Below are 17,973 nucleotides of genomic sequence, written 5' to 3'. Positions count from 1 at the left end.
TGGCTTCACAGGTCTTCTCAAGTATAGCATATTGCCCAATGTTTGAAGAATGCTTTTTACATGCCAGTTATGCAATACTGGCATTGGCCACAACTACAATCTCACTTGGCTTGATGGGTCTTCTCAAGCACAGCATATTGCCAAAGGTCCCAGTTATTTGTCATTGCCTCCGTGAAGCTCAACATTCAAAAATCATGCTTCACCTCATCCCATGATTTCCACAGGTTCCTTCCATCATTGTCCATATAATCACATAACCACACCAATGCAGTCGTCTCTCTTGCACACCACACCTGATGCCTTTAATGCCCAAATTTTCTCTGAGGATGCTTACACTCTGTCATGCAAAGACACTGATATAACACATCCAGCAAAGCATACTAGCTTTATTTCTTATGAACCTATGCATATCCTCAGCAGTTACAGCCCATATTTCACTGACATGTAGCATGGCTGTTCATGCACAGACATCATACAGTCTGCCTTTCACTCTGAGAGACAGGCCCTTTGTTACCAGCAGAAGTAAGAGCTCTCTGAACTTTACCCAACCTACTCTTATTCTAGCAGCTATGCTCTTAGAGCATCCACCCTGCTATTGACTTCATCACCGAGGTAATGGAAGCTATCGACTAGTTTTCCTGCCTGGTATTTGATGGAGTCTATTTTCTGTACATTTTTAGTGTTAATTGTACCTGTGCACCTTCCACACACAAAAACTGTCTTCCCAGTTAACTTTCCTCTGATATTTCTTGCACCTCTTGTGTGTCCACAGCTTACATTGGGTACATTTTATGGAGTTTCTACCAACACCTTTTCTACAGATCAAGCAGGACCATCTACCTGAAACGATTTGTAATTTGTCTGCTCTCCTACTTTCTAAGGTTTTTGTTTTTACTAGATTGGCTCTACGGCCCTTTGATTCTAGACCTTGCTTCTATGTCTGAAATTTCTTCTGTAATTCTTGTAGTGATTTGGCTATAAGAACAAGGTCATCAGCATAGAGGAGCTTTCAGAGGCAGCCTGTCTTAATTTCCTCTGCTATTGCCTGGAAGACTATGATGAACAAAAGCAGGTTAAATATGAGGTATGTTCAAAAAGTATCCAACTTTGATATTTTCTTGCCAAAAAAATGCCATGTGAGCAAAATCTCCTGGGTGGGAGGTGATGTCACCAATTCTGCACATTAGAGAAAATTTTCATACTTGTAGGCTGAGTCAGTTTTTGGGTGTTAAACCTAGAAAACAGATGTGTAGTGCACACTCATCAGATTTTCTTTTTCACTGAATTGCATCAAGGAGAGATGTTTTGCCAAAAGCTTGGTGATAATCAAGGTATCCAGAAGATTCAGCAGGCCTTTGGCGATGATGCAATGGGCAAAATTCAGATCGAAGAGTGGTACTACTACTTAAAACATAGAAGTACCTCAGTAGAAAGCGAACCAAAATGAGGAACCGATTGAGAATTGTGAATAATTATAGAAGACTGTTGTGTAACAAACCAGGAGATTGCTCACAAAGTGGGAATAAACACAGGATTAGTGTATTCCATTTCAATGGAAAATTTGTGCATGTGGAGAGTGTTAGTGAAATTCATGCCGAAGGGGGCTGGTGGACCAGCAGAAGAAGCTCTGTATGGAAATCACTTAGGAAATACTGGACTGTGCAAACCACAACCCAGACTTCATGAAAATCATCATCACTGGTGATGAGACATGAGTTTATGGTCTCTACTCGATGCATTTGTTCATTTTGCTAGAAAGCAAGAATCCAACAAGCATGCACTACATGTCTATACACTGTGTGCATAACAGCCACAAACTGACACAGTGTACCAGCACAAAAATTTTCACACACCTGCAGAAAGGTTGGCGTCACCTCCCATGCAAAGAAATTTGCTGACATGGCATTAGTTTTGGTGGAAAAAATAAAAGTCAGATGCATCTTTAATGCATTTCAGATTTTCCATTGAGATGTGAAAAATATATTTGGTGATGATGAAAAATGGGTGCATACACATTTGCTGACATTGATGAGAGGTTTAAGAAGTATTTCACATTATATCTGACTCAGGTGTTTTTAATATCTCAAGATGCTTCAGTAAATTATTTTAATTTACCTGGAAATACCCTGAAATAGAAAATGATCAGACTGAGCTCAATGTTAATCAATTATGTGAAATACAGAAAGTTGATATATCAACTTATGGTGAAATGTTACATTTAAAATCAGTACACAGATCAAGTATTTTTCTTAACTCACTTTTTACCAATGAATTATTAAACAAAATTACTGAACTGCATCGTGATGTACTTTTCCCTAATGTAAAATCCTTCCTATTATAGGCACAAGGCCAGGAATTTGGTGGGAGGAGACTAGCCAATTACATTGACCCCAGTGTTTCACTGGTGCTTAATTTATCGACCCTGAAAGGATGAAACACAAAATTGACTTCAGCAAAATTTGAACTTCGAATAGAGCAGCGAGTGAAATACTGCAAAGCATTTCATCCAGTGTGCTAACAATTCTGCCAGTTTGTTGCCTTCCCTAATGTAATAATTACACTTCAAATTGTTTTTCTGTCTATCATTTATACATATATGGGTGGAAAGTTGTTTCAGTGATTTAGCTTTATTAAGACCATTATACAAGATCTTAACGGTTAAATCATCTCATGCACATGAACTTAATTATGACTCTGTAAATGATGTTTTTTTGTTCATTGTAAAAGTAGAGATGTTCCTTTGTAATTGGTAGGATGAATATAATACCTTGGTTTGATTATACCATACAATTCTTATGTTTATTACCAGAAGTTGCTAACTTGGCTATTCTCTACCTATGGATTTTTCTTTATCAATACTTTTTAACAACTTAGAATATTAGAGAACTTTGATTAATTTTGGTATATTATTTTCTTCTGAAATATCTAAATTTTCCCTAAATTAATCAAAATGTAATCCACATTTTGTCTACTTAGTTTAGTCAAGTATCTTTACACAGGTAATCATCCTGTGTTAAACCTGAAGGAGTTCAAAGGCACTTATGTCATATTAGATGTAAAATTAGCTAGAAATATTGTAGATAATTGAAAATGTGTCATTCTTCAGAAAAGAAAACTATCTATGAGAGCATGCATAACAAATATCCAGACATTTATTAATGTATGAGGTGGTAACAAGAAGTTCCAGGACTAGTTATGTTTAATAAAAAATATCTTATGTAAGATTTAACAGCATCTCCTTCAAAATAGTCACTTTGTGCAGGGAAACATCTGTCCCAGCATTCCTGCCACTTTTGAAATCTGGCCTGGAAGTCATTTTCTGTGTGTCAAGGACCTTCTACGATTTACTCTGAATTTTGATAATGGTGTTAAAACAGTGACCTTTGAGCTGCATTTTCACCTTGGGGAAGAGATGGGAATCCACAGGTGCTAAGTCTGGTGAATAGGGTGGATGCAGAAATGATGACATGTTGCTTTTGGTGAGAAACTCATGAGTGAGGAGAGCTTGGTGACAGGGTGCATTGTTGTTGTGAAGAATCCAATTCTTCGTGTGTCACAGATCTGGTTGCTTTTGCTGAATGTCCTCCCTCAAATGCTTCAAAACATTGTAGAACTCTTCACAGTTTGGCTCTGAGAGACGAACTCTCGATGCACAATACCACATTTCCAGGAGTGATGCTTGTGGCAGGTCTTCCGTATTATTCATCATCTGCCAGGGACATTCATCTGCTTTTGAGGTGCCCATGCCACTCAAAACATTGCATGTGACCCATTTTCTCATTGTCATAAGCTTGCTGAAGCAGGCTCAATGTCTCTGTAGCAGACTATCTAAGTCCAATGCAAAATTTCACACTGGTTCTTTGTTCCTGTCCATGACAAAATCACAGACTACAGCATACATGTGATCACAAATTTCATGACTTGTGAAGTAAACACAATCATGTCCTTTGGCACACTGCTTCATGAAGGTCACTGCTAGCTCTCACTGTGCATGCAACTGTGTGCTGCCATCTGTAGGCATGCTACAGAACTTGTTCAGGAACTTTTTGATACCACCTCATACAGAAGAATACATCAGATATGATTGGCAGTTTTATAAAATCATTGCATATAAAGGGGCATGTACAGTTTTTATCAGCTCTTGTGTACAAAAAAAGCCTGTTAGTTGTATGTTGACTAGATTAGTAAATCATGCATGCCACTATAGAATTTACTGGCCATGTATGTCAAAAGGATTAGTTATATTTTTAGCAAATATCTAATGTGGGCAAATATAAAGGTAATAACTATTCTATAAAATACTGAAAGTCATTTAACACTTAGTGATAGTAAACTGTAAATTATAATAGGCAAATTAGAAACAATCTGGATTGATCAACCTGCTAAAAGAAGCATCTGAATTTCCTTTATTCACACCCTTTATCTTAATAAGAAGACAAAATTTTTATGCTTTTAATCCTAGGTTTGCTTGTTCAAGGCTGACATTGGGCTCAGTAATGCAACTGGAGTTAGTACTAACACTATGTACAATTACTTATTGTCACCCTCACTACTTTTATGAAGATGAAATCGCATTTAATTCCTTGATAAACAGTCTCACACAAATTTCATCCACTTGCAATCCATTTACTATTCAGTTGTCATGCACCAAACACATAAACCATAAACAGAAACTTTGGAAATAGTTGATAGAACTAGTTAGTGTGAAGGTTTACATATGCTCATTTTAAATAGGCTTCTGTATCACTAGCCATAACTTTACTGTTGTCATCATGTGCCAAATATATCTAAAGCACCAAATATATCTAAATCAACTCCTATTTTAATAAGACCAATAACTTAAGGTAATGTTTCTGTTCATTGATAAAACTTAACTAATGAGCAGAAAGAACTATAAGATACAATTACAAAAATAACATTAATTGTATATGAGAAAAATTATATAAGAGCAAATGGAAGAAAGTAAGAATTATTTAGGTTTAATTTTGTGTGAAAGCATTTCAAACCCTGCTTTGCTGATAATATCAGTATGACAGAATTAAGATTGTGGTGATATTTGGTGTATGGCCATTTTTGTAGTATAGGGAGTATTGTCTGAGATACAATTTTTTCACTTGTCAATGTGGCTCAAATGTTGCTTAGTTCAAGCCCATGTTCATCCTTGATCCTTTCACTGGTTTCATTTCTCTCATGATAATACTACTGGCACAGAGGCAAAAGAGTTTTTTTTTCTTGGGTCGAACACAAAAATTAGGGCTGTACCTTATTGTATCCTCCGCTGTCATATTGACTGCAAAAGGAACTTATATTTTTCTTTCCTTAAAATTCACCATGGGATTCATACACACTTGTAATTCCTTTCAAAATTATTTCTAATAAGGTAAACTTGCCAAAGAAATAATCCAGAAAAGTTTGCAATAAATTTATAAAACAAATGAAAACCATCCGTAATGCACAATAAATATAGCATTTTATTTCCAAACAGAAAGTATCAATTCTTTTGAATCAGGTAACATATGTTATTTCTGCACTCATTAATCATTGATATGCCATTTGGAAATAGAATAAACTTCCTGTCTTATGTCAATTATTGCTTTATAAATCAATGTTTATCTAAGTGCTTGCTGTTGCTGTTATCATTATTATTGTTGTTATTATTTGAAATATGCATAAAAGTAATTACAGAATAAAATCTTCGTCTATACAATATTTTTAATAAATTTATCATTGAAAAGTCAGAGGCTGCTGTGTTTGTTGAGGGAAAAAATTCCTTTATAAACATATTATTTTAAAGAATACATACTTCAGAGGCAGGCAAAATGAAAGCATCCAAGAATTGACCACAAGAGTGACAGATATGCATTTCACCATAGTTGTGGCTTATCAATGTCACATACTTGTATCACTTCTGAAACAAGGTCAAATCGGCCAATCTGAAATCTTTAAAGACAGTATATAAACAATACACTGGTTTCCAACAATGCTGAATTTCATTCAGCCTAACCGATGTCACTGCAAATCAGTGTATTGTTGATATATACTTCAAATTGACTGATATGGCCTTGTTTTGGAAGTGACCCAAGTATGTGACATTGACACAATATAAATATGGTAAAATGCACATCTTTCACTCTCATAGTCTCTTTTGGAGTGTTTTTGTTTCCCCTAGTTCTGAAGTATGTTATGTTTTTTTTGAGAGAATATATCTGTAAAGAGATTTTTCCTGGATAAAATCTCCAGTCTGACTTTTCAATGATAAATATCTTATAAAGTTTTCACTACTATTACTACTACTACTACTACTACTACTACTACTACTACTACTACTACTACTACTACTACTACTACTACTACTATTATCATTATTTGATGAAAACTCTTGCCTTCTTTTGCTGAGTATGATGGAAAGTGTCAGCTGTCCACAGACAGCAGTCTAGGCTGACACTTGTTTACTGGTCATGTTTCAAGAACCCTGTTAAGAATTCTTGAAGTTCCAAGAAATGCTGATTTTTGTAACTAGTTCCAAGCAATACTGATTTATTATTATTATTATTAGTAGTAGTAGTAGTAGTAGTAGCATTCCTTGCATTTCCTCCAATGTATACTTATCCTCCAACGTTTGTACTTCATTCACTATAATCACTGTCTCACCCATTCTCTATCTCTGACCATCTCTCATTTTCCCATATACTCTTGTCACCTCTACTCAACCATACTCCCTGAAATTCTCTTCCCACTAACTTCTGCTAACTTCATACCTTGAAGAGCTCTTCTGACACCCCATCATCATCATTTTTATCTCTATCCACCTCAACCTTTGTGCAATTTCTCTTTAATAAGTTACTCTCACTTTCTCTTCTATAATGAGAGTAGCCACATAGCTCCTCTATAGCAAAGAAAACATTCTGCTTAGGACCCCTCTCTCTTAATATGAAACTGCCTTTTTTACTGTGATCCTTAAGCTGAATGTTGTTGATTCTGTGAATGTTTTGTTTAACATGATGTCATTCCAAATATAAGTAAGAGATGAAATTCTCGCAGAGTAACATGAATTGAAGAGGAAAGAATTCTGATTGTGGCTTCAAAGAAAGAAATATTACATCTATTTCTGCAGCTAAAACAATTGTAAACGTAATACCAATTGTGGAATGAAATGCATCAATATTAACAAACAGATTTACTTCTAATTTTGTCTTAAGAAACTCTACATTTAATTCATTGTTTTGCTTTTATTATAGGAAATGGACAGTAGTAACTGTCTTAATATTTACAAATAAGTAATATATTTAAAATGTATTTATATTCAGGCTAAGTGCCAAGCATAAATATTTATGTAATTATTTAGTGGATATTCATCAGACTTTGAATTACTTGCATATGTTACAATCTTCCAAACTTATGTATATATGCAAAGCTATGCAGACACTTATGAGCGATGTACAGCATAATAAATAATATGTTTGTGTGGCAGGGCGGGACGTTGTAAGAAAGTGTAAGAGGGAAAAGGAGCAGGTGCAATATTATATAGTCTGTGTGACTGTGTATGTTGTTCTTGAGTTGGTCTGAATATATATGCCTGTATTAGTGTGTGTGTGTAAGTGTGCTAGCAAGTAGTTGAAATAAAGATTTTCGAATATTATATACCTCTTATGCAGACGTCTATTAAAACTTCTGTAAGAAAATGATAAGATGGAATCTGAGATACAATTCCACAACAGAAGTTTTCAAAGACATTATAATACCTTAAACATTAAAGTAGTTAAATAATGACTTATGTTGCCATAGAAATTATTACAATTGATTCTGTTCAGATTACTGCAGTTCAAATAATCTTCCCTATTACCATTCTTATTAACACGTTTATGACCATTTTCCCAGCTGTCTCTGTTTGCTTATTTATTTATTGGTCTCTTAGTATCATTTCATCAGATAAATAAAACAGATCACAGACCTAAATTCATCTTATTTCCATTTCAATAATAAATGTGAGTCCATTTACTGGGCAGAGATAGCTGAATACCAGATTAAATGCTTTGCAATATTTAAATATTTTCCATCTATATTCTTAGAAATTATTTCCTGGGTTATCATTGGATTTTATACCTCTTGGGTTAGTAAATACTAGTTTTACACTAAAATCAACTTCCCCGTACATTTTTCTTGTGCCTAGTCAAACCAGATCAACAATGTGATGGAATAGTAATGTAGTAGTAAATACAGAAAACATTGTAACTGTGATTCAGTTTCAATTTTTTGCAAGATATTTTTGCCTTTATGATACACAAGGGCCATCTATGAAAAGAAAAACGTTTTATTATTCTGTTTTCATGGGCTATTTATTCCATCTTATGATTATTATGTTTTTAGTCATAGATCATCCCTAATTGGGTAGCAGTATGAGCAAAACGTATTTCAATATTGAGATACTTGTCATTTTCAGAAGTATGTATGGCAGCATTATCAAGCATGTATTCCTGTTATTTAGAATAGTTCCAGTGAGATTTAGTTACTGCACTGAAAGTCACTATCTGAGCAAGAAGCAAATAACATAGAGGAAGTTGTTCACCTAAAAATAACAGTCTTCAAATTCTTTATATAATTTATTCATTTTAAATATATGCTTTAGGGAATACATAGTATCTCTGAATGTTTTGTTTAATCTGAATTTATCTCTACAACTCAAATCCTGTTATGTATCTCACAAAAGTCTTGAGGGTAACTTAAGTATACATGAATTGTTTTTTATTTCTTCAGGTTAATTACTTGGAAGAGACAGGACAGTGTTTTTGTCATTGATTGACATTTTCTAAAATTTATTAGTTAATAATTTTAATGTAAGGGAAAATTGGAAAATGTACTCTAAACTAGATTTGTGAGTATAAAGAAACATGAAGTAATATTTTTTAAAAAATATTTTTTTTTAAATATGCACCTTTCAAAGGTATACTAGCACCTTTCAAAGGTATACTAGCACCTTTTTTTTTTTAAACCTTAGCTTCAATTAAAATAACTTGCTTTCAAAGTACTTTTCCAGTTTAATGACTATTTGAGGAGGCTCCCATGATCCTTATCAGGGTCTTCAAGATTAGAGGGAGGAAGGAAATAAGTTACTCTCAGATCAAAGACATGGCCCAAATAATTGCAGCAGAATTGACTCTACTAAATCCACCCAAATGCCATGTAGTCATATAAAAATAGATGATCTATTTCATTTATAAGCAAATCTTGTAATTTCTTGTGTGTTTAGGATGCATTCTTTTACTCTTTCTTATAGAAAGCTATTCAAACTTTAATGCCTTGATAATATTCTTGAATTAACTGACTATCTCTTGTTTGGCAACTCTCTTGACAGAAGAGTTGCTGTCATATTAGTTTCTTAGTACCTTTAAAAATGTATCTTATATAGTTTTACGTATATTTTATACCCATTATATTCAAATTTTAAAGATGGTTAAAAAATGAGTGATTAACATCAACAACAATTGATAACTGTTGCTTTTCTGGACTTGGATAGTTTAAAAGAGCTCTTTACAAACTGGAAGCAGAGCATATCACCAGGAATACTCCTGAACACTTGCAATGCCTATATCAAAAGTGAACAAGTGATTACATTAGTTGTTTTTTACTCCCAGATTTGTCCTACAAGCAAAGTCAGTTAAGCCAAGAAAATTATTCAGTATGCTTTTATTATCTTTAACTACGTTAGCCAATGATTCCTTCTTTTCTAAGATGGATAATAGTATATTTGAAGGAATTTGCTTGCTCTTTATTGTGAGTTGAATGACTAAATTTAGATTTCCATTTTTGGAAAATGAATATATATTGCTAATGGTATGTTTGAGGTAAAGATTGGTAATCCAGTAAAAGTTATGGTGGATTATGCTGGAGAGTAGCCAAAATGTTTATCAATTTAGGTGGTCACCCTGATACAACAGCTCATTCTTAGGAAGTGAGTTCTTGTCCTGGTTGAATTTATAAGTGGAAATCAGTCCATGCAATGCACTTTTGCATGAAAAAAACATCAGTTGTTACAATTATTTTGTCATCTGAAATTATTAGTATCTTCCATTTTGCTTCAAACAACCACAAAAACATCATCATGTTTTTATGTCTGCATTTCTCTATTTGTATAACCTTGGGGAAATTTGTTAAAGCACATTTTTCTACAGCTAGATGTCTTTCATGTTGACAAATCTCTCCTGTTCTCTGGCAAAATAATACTTTCCTCTAGCAACATGTTTTAATGGAAAATTTGCAATGAATGACACTATCTGAATGACAATGGCACTCATTTACAATGTTGATTTCACATTTTGGCACAAGGCCAGCAATTTCATGTAATGGGGTAAGTTGATTACATCAACACCCCCTCCACCGCTCAACTGGTACTTATTTTATTGACCCTGGAAAGATGAAAGATAAAGATGACCTGACCGGAATTTGAATGTGGAACATGAAGATGGACAAAATGCGTTTCACCTAGTGTGCTAATGGTTTTGCCAACTTGCCACCCTACTCAGTATTAAATTAAATATTGCACAATGTTAAGACAAGGAGAGACCAACACACACACACACATATTTATATATATATATATATGTATATGTAATAGTCTTCTTTCCGTTTCCAACACCCAAACCCATTCACAAGGCTGTGATTAACTGGAGACTATTGTAGAAGACACTTGCCCAACATGCCACATAGCTATGTCTCTTCCCACACTTATATTCAAAACCATAGTGGTGATGAAGATAATTAAGAAGAATGTTGTAATTATAGTGATGAGATTTATGCTAAAACTGAAGATTTTCTTTCAAAGATATATTAGAGGAAATTTTGACTTTCTCAGCAATAGATAATTGGTTATGGCAGCTTACAGAAAGTTTTCCAGAAGAGTTAGATGGCAAAAGGAAAATGGGAAAACTTATATTCTGCAGAATCCAGTAAGAAAGATAATGGTTTTAATTAAACATCTATGCATATATTTGAATCCATTATTGCATTTTAGACAACTCCTTCAGACTGTATTATCATTAATTTCAAATGAATACTAAATATATTTAATAGTCTGTTCTATGTTCTTCATTTGAAGTATTTATTTTAGCATCTTTTAATTGGCTTTGGTTTTCAAAAATATCAAATGATTGTTATTTTGAAAATTTTACATTATGATGATAGTTACATATTGATTGAATAGAACAACTGTAAAAGCAATTATGTATATCTCGGTTGCATTTATGAAAGTAGATTTGGATGCTATCAAAAATATGAGTGAGGTAACTGAGATATTGTATCAATGATGATAGATATTTATTAAATTTTGAATGATATTAAATTATGAAAGTCATATGGTAGATTAGACATGGTAGTTTAACTCTGATCTATACAAATCAATAAAATAATTAGATTAGGTAACTGAAATATATTAAATGAAAGTCTTTTTATGATGCCATAAAGCTATTTTATTGTATGATATATGAGAAGTATATTAATTGAATTATGAAATCATACAAGTATAATTCATACTGATATGATTTTACTTTCGAGTATAGAAAAATCTCTTAGTTTTATTTCTTTTATTTAAATGAGATATTGTTATAATTTTTAGTTACTTTGTCAAGTTTTTAAAATGTGGTTAAGTAAAACCTTTTACATATAAGTAAAACAATGGGAATGATGGTCTATCAACTGTGTCTAATACATTTTCTCTGTTCTTGATTATTTACAATTACATTTTGTTAATCCATCTGTTGCTTTCTCTAAATTTTTTCAGCATTCAAAATGTCTACAAGAAGTGTACTTGTTTATAAACATGCTGTCTTTTCTTTAATATGGTTAACATATCTGTAATTGCTTTGTGTATTAACAGAAGTAAAATTGTTCTGAATATTTTGGTTATTTTTTGTGTTTCAGGAGGGTATTTTTCTTACCACTAATGACCCAGGAAAGTGAAATCTTTTGGTACTTACTGTCACCTTAACAACTGAGAGAAAGCAGATTCATCATTTTCAACAGAGCCTTGGAAAATGTATATAGTGGAGTTTGAATTAATATTTTTGTATGTATTAATTTCATACCTATTTAACATCATTGTAGATAAAGAGAAACATAAATATCAAATACTTTCAAATTTGCATATAATAACCCATAATAGGTGAACCCCTGAATTATGTTAATTTGCTTTAAAATGTGAAAGAAAATAATATTAAAGAGTCTTAGAACATAAAATTTCAGTATGACTTCTGTAGAATGGTGAGATATAACAGTTAGTTTTATTAGGGTAAAAGTCCAACATAGCAATCTTATTACAAGTTATTCTACACATTTAGCCAATTGTAATGAAGTATTATATCTAATATGAAGCTAACTATATAGCCAACCTTTTAAAATTTACTTGATTAAAAACTTTTTTGCTCAGTGCATTAAGTATTTTTGCCTATTCTCATCCATATGTGAAGGTATCCCAGGGAAATTTTCCTTAAATCATTTAATATTTTTCCCAATGAAACTAAAAGTTGTCCTAATGTAGAGCAGTTGTATATTAGACTTATGTTTAACTTAAAAGATCTAACAACAAAACATGTTTGCTGCACCCATTGTACACAACAAAGATAAGATTTGATCTCCACTGCATGTTTCCATTTAATTTTTAATCAATTTAAATTTCAGAGTTTTTTCCAGTGGGTCCCTTTGTCAAGAAGTGTTATTATTGATAATGATTCTTTTTTTTCATTGTAAATGTAATTTCAATTGATTAAATATTGTTTCTTGCTCACAAAACCAAGAACTGTTAGCAATCTAGTTAATCTGTTATTCTCTCTTTCCCTCTATATACATATACATATACATAATTAATAAGAAAAAATGGAGAAAAAAGACAAACAAAAAATACAACAATGCCAGGACATGATACATGCAAAGTACTAATAAGATGCTCAGAGAATGAAAGAAAGAGTGGTAGTTTTACGTTTGGAGCAAAGCTCTTCTTCGGAAACAGGTGGCATACGGAAGTCCAAAACAAAAGAAAGAGGAAGGAAAAAGTCGCCAACAGCCAACGTGTCATTATATTTTGGAATGACTGGAAGTAGATGAACAAAGAGAAAGTGCTTTCTGGAACAGGAGAGTATGAAGAATGGCTGGCATCTGTGTCTGTGTGTGTAAGGTAGCATGTAAACATGTCTACGCATGTATGTATATACATATGTGTATGCATGTGGGTGTGTGTATGTATATATGTGTATGTATATATATGTGTGTTATTTCTTTACTGCCCACAAGGGGCTACACACAAGGACAGACAAACGGATTAAGTCGATTATATTGACCCCAGTGCATAACTGGTACTTATTTAATCGACCCCAAAAGGATGAAAGGCAAAGTCGACCTCTGTGGAATTTGAACTCAGAACGTAGCAGCAAACGATATACTGCTAAACATTTTGCCCGGTGTGCTAACGTTTCTGCCAGCTCGGCGTATGTATATATATGTGTGTGTGCGTGCGTGTGTGTGGGTATGTATATATGTATATGTATATATGTACATGGCTATATATGTATATATATACATGTTTATATATGTATGTATGTGTATGTATATAAATATATATTTTTATATGTATATATATATACATATTTATATATGTATGCGTATATATGTGTATATATATATATACTTAATATATATATATATATATATATATATATATATATATATATATATATATATATATATATATATATACTTACACATACAGACGCACATGCACGCACGCACACACACACACACACACACACAAACACACACACACACACACACACATATATATATATATATATATATATATATATATATATATATATATGGGAGAATGTACGAAAAAACAACAACAGACGAGGACAGGTGGTGTAAACAACAAAAGGACGTATTAGTTTGACTCTCGGGAATTCAGAAAGTCTTTAACGTTTCGAGCTATATATATATATATATATATATATATATATATATATATATATATATATATATATACTTACATACAGGAGACCAAAAGTGTACAAACGCTGTTATATGTATATATATAAAAAAAGTGGATCAAGGATGTAGCAGGCGACAAGAAAACATCCAGAGTGAGATAATACAAAAAAGGATAGGAACAAGCAAGGACGGATAATTAGGAGCTTTCTTTCGCCAGTCGAATTCCAAATCGTCATTGCAGTTTAGGCCAATTACACTCGAAACTGCTCCAATCTGGCTGGCCTCAAGAAATTCTAAGCTCAGAGCACTAGATTCTTTGGAAGAAAGCAAGTGAATATATACAAAAACAAGCACGAAAAATGGAGAAATGGTACATAATTACAAATACAAACAACAGGTGTTTTTCGACTTAGGATAAATTAAATTAAGCTAGCGTGTGTAGAAGTGAAGCCTTACAGCCTGAACATAAGAGATGAATGTCATGGGAAGAAATATAAGAGATGCTACACGGATGACAGCTGAACTAAGAAAAAAGATCAGGCTTGGCAGAACACCAGTCAGATGGAAGGAGAGGAGAGAAGTAGGGGGAAGAGGGATTGAAGAATTAGGAAGGGATGAGAAAGAGAGAAAAAGAAAAACGGGACAGAGTGAGGTGAAGATTGGCTGGCCAGATTGGAACAGTCTCGCGTGTAACCAGCTGAAACTGCAACGACGATCTGGAACTCGACTGATGAAAGAAAGCTCCGAATGACCCGTCCTTATTTTTTCCTGTTCTTTTTTGTATCATCTAACTGTCCGGATGTTTTGTTGTCGCCTGTTACATTCTTGTTCCGTAATTTGTTTTGTTTTTAGTTAATGTTGACATTATTACCCGGAAACGAATAAAAACATTTAGCACAACGGGTGTAAAAAAGGTGTACGAAGTGAATATGAAAACAAAAACGTACAGGAAGTAATGGGGTGGGCGGTGGGGATAGGTCTTTGGGAAATTCACAAGATCCGAGTTTTTCCCTCATAACTTTTAGGAGAATGGGTTTTATTAAATGAAATTTTATACAAATACCTTTCATACAGCATACATTGCGATTATAACGAAATTTGTGTGTGAAACAAGTAAAAATATAATATTAAAACAAAATATCTTTTACATATCTCTTAAAAATCACTGGATATATTAATCCCACATTGCAGATTGTGGCATATTAAGTCTCCGTAATTCATTCATCGTAAAAAAGAAAAACATTTTCCCATACTTCCGGTTTCCAGTATTTCCCATATTTCCCCCACCATTTTTCCAAATAAAAATAAGGGGTTTGCGGCACATTAGGCATCTGTAATGCATGTCGTGTGAAAGGTATTTATATACAATTTCATGAAAAGATATCCATTTTCCTTAAAGTCACGAAGGGAAAAAGTCAGATCTTGTGAATTTTTCAAAGTCCTCTCCTCACTCCTTCGGAAAAGATTTTACCCACAAATTTCGTTATAATCGTAATGTATGCCGTTTGAAAGATATCTATATAAAATTTCATTTAAAAAACCCATTTTCCTACAAGTTCTGGGGAAAAAACTTGGATCTTTTGAACTTTCCTAAGTCCTCCCCCACCCCCATTGTTTTACATGCATTTTTATTTTCATATTCGTTTTCTACACATTTTTTCTACACCCGTTGCCCTATCTTTTGTCGATTTCGTTTCCGGGTCATAATGTCAACATTAATCTTGTTCTTTCTATATATACATATGGCAGTGTACGTACACTTTTGGTCTCATATGTAAGTATATATATATATATATATATATAAATTCTGTACAACTCCTTTACTCTTTCTTTTAGCCCCTTCACACTTTCTTCGTTCTTTCCACTTTTCTTTTTCTCGCTCGCCCTCTCTCACATTTCTTGGCCTTCCCTTCATTCTCATCACTTTCCCTCCTCCTTCACCTTACTCTGTCCCTTTCCTTTCCTTTTCTCTCTTTCTCATCCCTCCCTAATTCTTCAATCCCTCTGCCACCTATCCCTCTCCTTTCCTTCCACATGACCGGTGTTTCGTCAAGCCTGACCTTACTTTCTTGGTTCGACTACCATCCGTGTAGCATCAGATGAGAACTGATGCTTTCAATGAGCCTAGTGAGTACTTAGATGGGTGACCACTTGGGAAACTTAGGTGCTGTAAGCGTCTCACACTTTTTGTTATATATATATATATATAGGTGCAAAAGGGGCTGTGGGGTAAGAAGCTTGCTTCCCAAGCATGTGTCACTTAGAGTGCATTCGGTTTGTCGGTTGTGTCAGACGTTGGTTTTTGTTGCTGCTTTGAGGATAGAGACAATGTACTCAGACTTTAGCGGGTCTGAGTTGTCTTCAGCAGAGGAGGAGCTGGTAAGGGCAGTCATAGAGATGGATGGAGTGCCTCCTCGCCTCCTCTACTGTTCTAAATTGTACGACCATTGTGCCATATTTCCTTCCTTTCATCATGCTCGTTGAAAGCACCAGTTCTCATCTGATCACCGAAGTTAAGAAATGTCAAGCCCAGTGAGTAATTAGATGGGTAACTGCTTGGGAAACTTACATGCCGTAAGCATCTCACACTTTCTATCATATATATGTGTGTGTGTGTGTGTGTGTGTGTGTGTGTGTGTGTGTGTGTGTGTGTGTGTGTGTGTATCAAAGTATTATATATCCATTATGGCCAATCTTACCAACTGGCTTTGCACTAAGGATTCAATGGAGCGTTGGGTAACAGTCCAATTACGTAACCCTCCACTCATCAGAGGCAGCTGTTATGGAATGATACACGCATACACACACACTCACATACACACATACATACACACACATATATATAGGCACAGGTGGCTGTGTGGTAAGAAGCTTGCTTCCCAACTACATGGTTTTGCGTTCAGTCTCATTATGTAGTATCTTGGGAAAGTGTCTTCTGCTATAGTCTCAGCCTTGTGAGTGGATTTGGTAGACGGAATCTGGAAGAAGGCTATTCTATATATATGTATATATATATATATGTATGTGTGTGTGTGTGTGTGTGTGTGTGTGTGTGTGTGTGTGTGTGTGTGTGTGTCTTTGTGACATTGTGTTTGTCTCCTACCACTGCTTGACAACTGGTGTTAGTGTGTATATGTCCCCATAACTTAGCAGTTTGACAAAAGAAACCAATAGAATAAGTACTAGGCTTCAGAAAAAATAAGTCATGGGGTTGATTTGTGCAAATAAATCCATTCAGAGTACTACCCCCACATGGCCACAGTCAAATGACTGAAACAATTAGAAAAGGATACAATGGCCGTCTACTTGTGACCGAGGAACACCATTGCTGACCTTTAGGAAGATTGTGCACTCTAGGACTAACTTATATTTTGCATTTGCAGCTCTGTTGGTGGCTAAAGAGCCCTGCTCTTGACAAGCATATTCGACTGCCAACATTGCAAACCAAGCTTTCCCCATTCACTATACTAACATTGAGCTTTTGAGCTGCATGCTTAAATTCTTCATACAGCTCTTTCAAAGGTGTCAGCTCCCTCCTTAACCTGCTTCCTCCATCTGTGGTGTTGACAGGCATTGCTCTCCCAGAGATACATACAAACACACACACACACATATATTGTTCCATTTTAGGTAGCATCAACAAAACACGTACTCTATCCAGGACGAGATAAATATCATTTAATATACACAATTTACAAAAGAGCAACTAATAGCTTCATGCAGTAGAATTATAATAATTTAGCAGATTTATATAACATGCCACGTATCACCAAGCAACCTCTCAGGCTTTGTGCATACATTTAGACATCAGTTGGTATGGAATGATCTTGAAAGATTGCTTGGCATGTTTTATAAACCTGCCAAACTATTGTATCGCTACAACATGTAATTATTAGTAACTTTTTCTAAAAAATTTCTACATTAAATGATGTGTGTGTGTGTGTGTGTGTGTGTGTGTGTGTGTGTGTGTGTGTGTGTGTGTGTGTGTGTGTGTGTGTGTGT

This window comes from Octopus bimaculoides, chromosome 12 (assembly GCF_046866305.1).
Source record: "Octopus bimaculoides isolate indiv1 chromosome 12, ASM4686630v1, whole genome shotgun sequence".
In the NCBI taxonomy this organism is placed as follows: Eukaryota; Metazoa; Mollusca; class Cephalopoda; order Octopoda; family Octopodidae; genus Octopus; species Octopus bimaculoides.
This window is presented reverse-complemented; position numbering follows the sequence as displayed.